Raw genomic sequence first — 9,267 nt, forward strand, 5'->3', positions numbered from 1 at the left:
GTTCATATTATTTTAGTAGCACAGCTACTCTGTTAATACTGTGTTGGGATGACGTTTATTAGAGGATTTTAACGTTTAAAAATGCACTCAGAGCATTATATCAAATGTGCTATTCAAATATTTGAAACCTAGTCATTTATTGATAATATCAGCCAAAATTTATTACAAGCTATTATCTTTACATTTAGTCTCTGCAATAGTGATTCTATATTTTTTCTATAATTCAGATTATATAAATTTCAACAGATTTAAAATTTTGCTCATGGGGAATAAGATCTTTTATAATAAATTTTAATATAAGAATGAGAACATCCATAAGTTTCAAAAAAATATTGACTTAAATTTCAGCATCCTGTTTTTAATTTTAGAAAATTGAAGTTCACTAACTTACGTGGAAAATAACATAAAAAAACATAATATTATAATTCCCAAAATATTGCTTAAAAGATAATGAGAGTAAAGAAATAGATTATTAATATTCTTCACAAGAAATTTCATAGCAATAAATTACAACCAATTATTCTCAGGATTCTGACAAACAAACTTTCTTCAAACCCACATCTATTGTTTTATCCAGTATGGCTTCGAAACTGATTAATATCCGCTGGATTAGAATTGGTCTAAGCCATTAAATATTACATCATCACAGCCCCAAAATAAACCTATCTATTCCACTTTCCATCGATTAAATTATAGAATAAATGCTTAAATACAGGTCATAATTACCTTTTTAAGGAATCTCTAATAGCCGTCTTGTAGATTAAATGTTCCATATAGACAGGATATGCAGGATATTATTTTGAAAAGGTAATCATTTTTCCTCCAACATGTTACGGGGGTACTGGTAGGTGAGTTGATGCGTAGCTTTTCCACAAAAAAAAACCATACAATTATGGTAGAAACAATACATTAATATTAAAAATAAATAAAAATTTAATTTTATCTTATTCAAGCAAGAATATTCAAGTGAGATGTAAAATTTATTTTTAAAAATTAAATAAAAAAATGGAATAAGGCGCATATTGATGTATAAAAAGGTACAATGTCCGATAGATAGAACATCCTGGTAAAAAATTAGAAGATAATAAAGTTTTTAAAAGACTTAATCAAAGGGGCAGGGGGCATTTACAATAATTTTAAAAAGCAGAAAAAGCTAATTATAAGAGAAAATTGTAAAGAAGAGAATATTAAGGAAAATTGAACAATGAAACAAGATGGATATAAAAGAATGATGACGATATAGATGTATAGAAGAACAGCAGATTGTTATGGAAAATTCAACATCATTGACTTGTTTTACTGTTTTGTTTAAACACCAAGTGAGGGTGTGGGGGTATTATAGAGAGGAGGTGTAAAACCATAAACCTCGGTGGTGTAGTGGGGGGTTCCTCGGTGGCATAGCAGGCTCCGTTCTTGTTTGTCCTCGTGTCAAGCGGCCTCTCACAAACTAAAGGCATACAACGGCCTCAGACCAGTTTTTTTTTGCATTTACTACATAGTCAATAGTAAGCTAGCTCTTTTAAATAATTTAAATATTTTTAATTCCAAATAAAACAAGCTATACGTTATAATGTCTGTAATTGTATGATACATATAATAGTTTTATCCATTTGGTTTTTATTTTCAGGAAAGCATTTTATTTTATTTTGCATTATGGATGTTGAATAATCCCTCTTCCAAATTAAGTCTTTATCAGTAAAAAGTTCCTCTATAAATAAACCCTTCAAACATCATATTATAAAGAGCAGTAAGGTTATTTTGTATGTAGCTTAATATTTCGATAACTACTGAACCGATTGAGTTCTCCATTTTATTGAAGCTTCTTATAGGTCCCTGGATGGTTTTATGCTATTTAATTTAATAATTTTTGTATGTAAGTTTGGTTTTAGGCTTTTTCCTTAGTTCTACGAATACAGAGCTCATAGATGCTAGAAGCGCAGCCGCTAGTGAAGTTATAAGTGAATCAAAGGTAATGAAACTTCAAACATAAATTATTTTACTTATCCTTTCTATATATAATGATAAAAAGCTATCTTTTCCAACTAGAATAAATGAATACATGTGGCAATGGTTAACGTGAGGTATATTCCTTCAAAGTTTTAGTAGATTATTCGTCATACAGATAGACGGATAGTTAAAAATCATGTGATAATGTAAAATAAATTAAATTATTTATATATTTTTTTATGTGTGTTTAGCTTTGTCTTAGGTGAAAATAATATTCTTTACATTTTTTTTTATTTTAGATATTCCATGCTTAATGATAAATTACCAATAACAGTAGTAAATAAATGTAATGTAATTAGTATATCATATGATATTGGTATTAATAAATCAAAAATTAACAAGGACTATGTATTTTGAAGCCCAGCTATGTAGCTATGAAAATTTAAAAGGAAACAAAAAAGCAATGCACAGTAATAAAGAAATATTTATGTAAAAGTAAAAGGTTGACTGACTGTCTGGTTCTTAAGATATTGTTAAAAGTTGAGCTGATAAAGTTCTTCTTATCAGTGAATGTTCTAATAGTCCCAGGAAGGGTTATAACTATTTTAGGGGAGGGTACCTCGACCCTCAAACGTGAAATCGCCTCTGGAAAACAAAAACCACACCCTCCAAAAAAGTTAATTTTATTAAGGCATTTGTGTGTTCTAAGAGGACAAACTCAGAAAAGTGACATTGTGACAGACGTACGGACAAACCTTAGTTACAAAGAGGAGCTGCGCTCATGAAAACTTTTCTTCTTTCATAATTGATTAAGTTTCATATATTATAAATTTATTTATAACTTATGTTCATATTTTTTTCATAATCTATTAGTATTCATATTCAATATTGATTAATGTTTGTATGATAAAGTAGTTGAATGCCTGTCTGTTACTTAGGATGTCTTAAACGACTAAACTAATCGGTCAACAGCTTTTGAAAACTTTGTTTTAGCCTTAGGTATTTTTATGGCTTTTTACTGGAAGCTTTTCAACCATAGTTGATAATCGCATCGTATTATAGACAAAATTATAATATTTATTGCAGTTTTGTTGGCCCAAATGTCACAAAATAGTATTAATATTATTCTAATAAACATTTTAAATGAACATTAGACCAGTCTATGTTTGTCTATTCTAATGTTTGGCCTATTTCTTGTTCTATATGTTCTTAGTATTTGCTTAATTAAGTTACCATGTTAGACATATTAGAGTTTATACGATCTAAATAAACTTTCTAAAAGTTATTACAAGTTTTGTCCAATCTGATACTGCTTCCAATAAATACCCCGTTTGAATTTTATTAATTATAATGTTTTTTAATTCAGAGTCTATTTCTAATATTAATAGAAAATTATTATCCCTTTTTTGGGCAAAGTAACTTTATTTTTACGACTATACCAAAAGTTTTTTTTGTGATATTGTGAAAATATTTATTGACATGTATGTTGTTTTGACATGTTTGTCATGCCTAATTTTACATTAATACCAATGCCAAAGAATATTCTAGATCTTTTTTTTTCAGTGAATGAAAACCTGTAATAAAAGTTTTATTTATTTAAAAATGATTAAAATGTGTCTTGGGATTTGCTTTTAGTTTTTTTATCCCATAGGTTAGTTTATCTAACAATAGATTTAGGAAGTTAAAAATGATTGTTTATTTACTCTTATGGAAAAATTATGTAAAACTTCGCTTTTTTATAATGTTTATGTTCTGTTTAAAACATACTTTTAAAAAATAGATGACGATAATAAGTACAGAAGATACATTTATATTTTTAAAATAAAAACTTTTTTTTTGAAACTTTTTGCAAAACATTTCCATTCTATAGTTAAAAGCTGAGCAATTTTGAGGCTAAAAAAATGACTATTTTTGTACACCCTTCAGTGGATGGTTCTATCATCAATTAGCAAAGAGAAAAATATATAGATATGACGTCATTAATATAATACTATATTTGTTATAATTAGAATTCCACCAAGTAAAGGGAGGAGTAACGTGCACATAAAATAATTGTATGTGTGGTGCGTGAAAAGTCGCGTGATAAAACATTAGCCTTTTCATCATTTGAATCTAACATGTTTCGTTTGTTTACGCGTTTGGTATAGCAGCAGTAAAAACCATTTATTTCTCGTATACTTCAACAAATAACATTATCTACATAGTAATCATAACAATAGTTAGACTTAGATAGAATAGCCATTTGCGTTTTCCCTCATATCGCGTCCCAACCAAAAGTAACTTTTCAATGCTTATTTTAGGATAGGTTAGGTTATGTAGAGGTTAGCAGAGCCCCGGAGAGTTAGAGTGCTTTTAAGAGGCTAGAAAATTAAAAATATGTTGGGCGAAGGGGATTAGTGCTCAAAAATATAAAATAAGTTTGAGTGAAAGCACCGAGCAATTGTTAACATTTCTTTGTTCATAAATATTCTTGCTGTGTCTAACATCAAATAGGAATAGAAAAGTGTTTTCCAGTATGGCTTCGAAACCGATTATTACATACTGGATTAGTACCGGTTATCAGCTATACTGAAAATTCATGTATAGCATCATATTACGGATAATTTTCCTCGAATATTAAAATAAAAATCATCAAATTAGCCCGGGCCTACGGACAATTAGTTTAACAAAACTGGTTTTAATCTTTTTTGAGTTGGGTGTCTACTATACACGGGCCTCCATATGTACATTCATACAATATGGAAAATTTGTTACATCTTTATGTTTTATTTCATTATATACTAAATCTTTTACACGATTATATAAATGGTAGCATTCTTTTTTTATGTATTTACCAAGAAAAATACCCTAAACCAACCCAAGACTTGAATCTGAAATACAAAATAGAATAAAACTATCCAAGGACCAAAGTGCAGAATCCCTAAAATGGAAAACTTAATCAGTTTAGCTGAAATATGAAGCTACAGAAAAAAGAACTGTATTTCATTTTATAGGATAACAAAAAAAACTTTTCGATTGTACTATATCTACTTGGATATTATTAATAGCTGTATAAAAACCTGTTTACCTCTATGTTGGGCCCGAACTTGACAGACAGAAAATTTATTTTTATGCATTACCTGCGCTACTAAGAACTATAGTAGTAATTTATCGCATCATATTAGAGACAGCTTTCCGCGGATATTAAAATGAAAAATTGTACGATTAAAACTTGTTTTGTTAGACCAAAAGGGCCACAAACCCGGTCTAAGAAAACTGGTATTGATAGTATGATTTTAATTTTAGTATTCTTGAAAAATTATCATTAATACGATGCTATACATGATTTTCAGTATAACTGAGACCTGTTCTAATCCTGCGGTTTCGAAGCCATACTAGAAATACAATTTTGTGTTATAAAAGTTTTCTAGGCAAAAAAATGATTCCAGACTGAGCATAAATGATATACAATATGTACCATAAATGCCAGCATTTATAAAGGATCAAGAATTGATTACATAAAAATAGGTGAAATAGACAATAGGATACTTTACCTGGTGGTTTCATTTAAACTAACAATAATTTCATCAATGGTTATGCTTTAATAAAATGTCTATATATTGTTTTATAGTAACTATTCAGTTTTTGGGTCCTTTTTGTGAAAACGCCTCTTCAGGGGCGTTTCAACTTTTTTCACAGTAGCTTTTTATAGGTTGTTTTAGGTTAGGTTAGGTTATGTTCAAGGAATCTGTTGTTTCATATTCCTTGAACTAAACAACAAGATTAAATAAGTTGCATTAAATGATAATTGATGTTTTCAAAAGCTTCACTATTTTTAGACATATAAGATAAAGAACCTTGTCAGTGTATGAAATATGAGTAATAGTGCCTCAAGTATATTATTGTATTCAATTATCTGATATAAGATATTCTAGATCAAGTTCGATACACGAGGAAAACCCATTGATCCGAGATTTTTTCTCAACAACTCTTAAATGACTGAACGTTAGGCTACTCAACAATACACTTAATGTGCAAAAACGGCGAATCTTCTCGTCTCGCCTATTAAGATGTTCAGCTGTTTGGCATCTAGAAGCCGAGTAATCTTTCATACTTGATCTGATATAAGATATTCTTTCTGATATTCAATATCTCACAGGAGTGTTTAGTTTCTGTTAACTATACATTTATAAGGGGGCTACAAGTACTTTTACACGGATAGACAATTAATTGGAAGATTTTTTTCGTAAACTGTTTGCAAAAAGTGCAATTATGTCTAATGAAAGGCTAGCATTATAGAGTAGTTTTGCTAGTAAATATTTCTAAAATCAGCAACGATAGTTGGTATAAGACTCGTATCATCATTATTTATTTAAAAATTAAAGTATAAAAGTTTGAATTATTGTAGTTTTGACTTTAACAAAGCGTTCAATGGCTGTTTTCTAATTTCTTTTTATCAAGGAAAGCCGTCAAAAATAAAAGATAGCAGTCGGAAAAGAAACAATATAAAAAAAATTAATATAGTTAAAATAAAGAAACTGAATTCTATGGACTAATTGTGTTAATATTGTTGGCAAAACTAATTATTGAAGGAGATGGGGGGAGTAAAGACATGCCTTAGTTTTAAATCGTGAATATGACATGGTTTGGTCATGGCTGCTAAAGTTATGCCTCATTAAATTTTCAGAAAATCTGTCTTTATCCATGCATTAGTGCATTAGATAATTGATTAGCCATCTATTTTTAAGATAGATTATTTTGCCATACTATTCTTCCTACCTGTAAAAGTTCAGAAGGAAAACTGTTTTAAAAATTTAAAGTTTTTCTTAGCATAAGTTTAAAGCAAAACAGTTTTTAGACGGCCACAAACACGCGATTTTATGACTCTATTGTTCAATAGATATTTAACTAAGTAGTTATGAACAACTTTGCTTTTTAGTATATCTTGATATCTCTTAAAGCTTTTGAGTTAGGAGAGGGAAATTTAATACCAAGCCCCTACCCCCAAAATAGTTATTTTTGGGAGTTTCAACGGAATAGGGTTAAAATTGTATTTTTTCGGTTACAACCGATTAATACACCTTTTAATGATCACATATATTGACCTTTCTGTAATTCTTAAAAGTTAAATACATAATGTTATTTATTTCTTTACCCCTTCATATACATGGATAATGTTTGTTTTTCTGATTTGTTACTCTCATATTACATACATACTATTTGCTGTTGCTTCTCATTAATTAGATATGTCTGTATGAGCAATCTTGATTTGTACGTTGCTATACGTTAATTACGTCGGGGTTTACATAAGAGAGATTAAATTGTGGCGTTTCTTAATAAATGAGACATCTGAAATTCCATTTAAAGACCTTAATATCTGATAGACATCTATTCTGCTGATATGTTTAGCAGGTTTTGTTGTTAATAACTTCAAGCTTCGCAAGGTCAGAATGGTTTTATCCTTGTTTATTTTATTACTTTATATTCGTAAATATGGCTGCTTTCATTAAAAATAGGAGGAGGGGGAGGGGGTAGCTTAGCCCATCACCTTCCATTTTAAAGGAGAAACTAAATAAATTTCAAATGGGAGGGGGTAGGTTATTTTTGGGCTGACTTTTCTTGTTTAGAATGAACTACATTTTCCCACATAGCTTCTTTTTAGTAGCGAAGCTACTCTATAATTCACAATGTCCGTCCGTCTGTCCGTCCGTCCGTCCGTAATTAATGAATTGGGGGAAATGTGATTTTCTCGGCTCCTATAAAAGGTAGAGAGCTGAAATTTTTTGACAACATTCACATCATGTTACATGTTTATTTTCTCCAATAAATCTATTATTGATTTTAATAAATACACTTTAAATCTACTTCTATGTATTCCCATCCACAATTTTTGTGCTTCGCTACTTATGGATGTTGTCATCCTTGTTAAAGTAAAAATACACCGATTAAGAAGATCTTTTGGTATAAATGGGGACATACTATATCTACTATTCAAGGACAACTATTATGTAAGTATATAACGCAAGAATGTAATTGTTTCCCTTCCTTTTATTATGATTCACATAAAGGATAACACCATCCATTACAGCGAAGATAGAAATATTGGACATGAGCAAATATATCAAGTAATGCTTTTGATTGTAGAAATACTACCTAGTACTTAATCTGCATTAGAATCATCATAAAAGAGTTGCCCCGCTTTGAAAATTTATGCGGTTATAAGGTTTAAAAAAGAATTGACGATTCAACTGTGGATAAATTTGCGAATGTTTCGAAGGACACGCATATATTTAGACAATCTACGCTTATCAGTCCCTCCTTTCTTTCAAGTAATGTTAAGACATTTAGTAATATTATTACTTACAAAAATATGCTTTCTCTTTATGTATTGTTTACTTTTACAAACATGGTAAAATTTAGAGCAATAAAAGCAGCTTTGAAGGAATTGACTACAAAAGAAGCGTAGCAACATGCTAGCAAAATTTGAAGGAAAGAACAATATTTAGAAGAAAAATTCTTTAATAAAAGTTGCGAGCAGTTTTTTTTAACTACTGTTGAGTAAATGTCGGACGGACGGACTCACAGATATCAGTGTAAAGCAGCTACGCTACTTAATAATTAAAATATAAGCCCCTTCCCCCCACACCAAATATCACTAATATCTGAAAAATAGTCTAACACCTTTTTTTAAGGAGAAAAAATTAGCTTTTTGATTCATATCTTCTCTTTATTCATTACTTTTAAAAATCATAAATGGCAGTGTAACTGTAAAGTGCCTTCAAAAAATGACGTCATACATTAAAAATGACCAATGAGAGGCAAGTATAAATTTTACCATTGCATTGGTCCATTACAGTGCATAATGGCCTCTCATTAGTAAATCTTATTGTATGACGTCATTTTTTGGGCACTTTACGCTGTCTCTTATATGAATATCTTAAATTCACGGAATTTTTTCTTAGATATATCGTCGTAGATTTAGCTACATAAAAGAACTATCTTTATTAATCTATGATTTAATATGATATGCTTTTATATGGTACATTACAATGATTTTCCCTGCCATTTTCACCAGAATCCTTAACATAATAAATATGCAATAAAATCTCGTGGCTATTCCCAACACGGCTTTTCTTGTTTTCCTGTTTATTTAGTTTTATCCGTTATTGCCATAAATACAATCACGAGTATATATGCATTTTTTTCTTATTTTGCAGTCGGTGTTGGGGGGGGGGGGGGGAAGGGGGCAACCAAGGAGGGGTAGCAAAGCATAAAGAGAGGATTAAAACATTGTATGTCATCACCTCCGCCAAATGAAATTAATACTACTGCCAATTTCAT

Source organism: Acartia tonsa, chromosome 5, assembly GCF_053477335.1.
Source record: "Acartia tonsa isolate MP-2025a chromosome 5, ASM5347733v1, whole genome shotgun sequence".
In the NCBI taxonomy this organism is placed as follows: Eukaryota; Metazoa; Arthropoda; class Copepoda; order Calanoida; family Acartiidae; genus Acartia; species Acartia tonsa.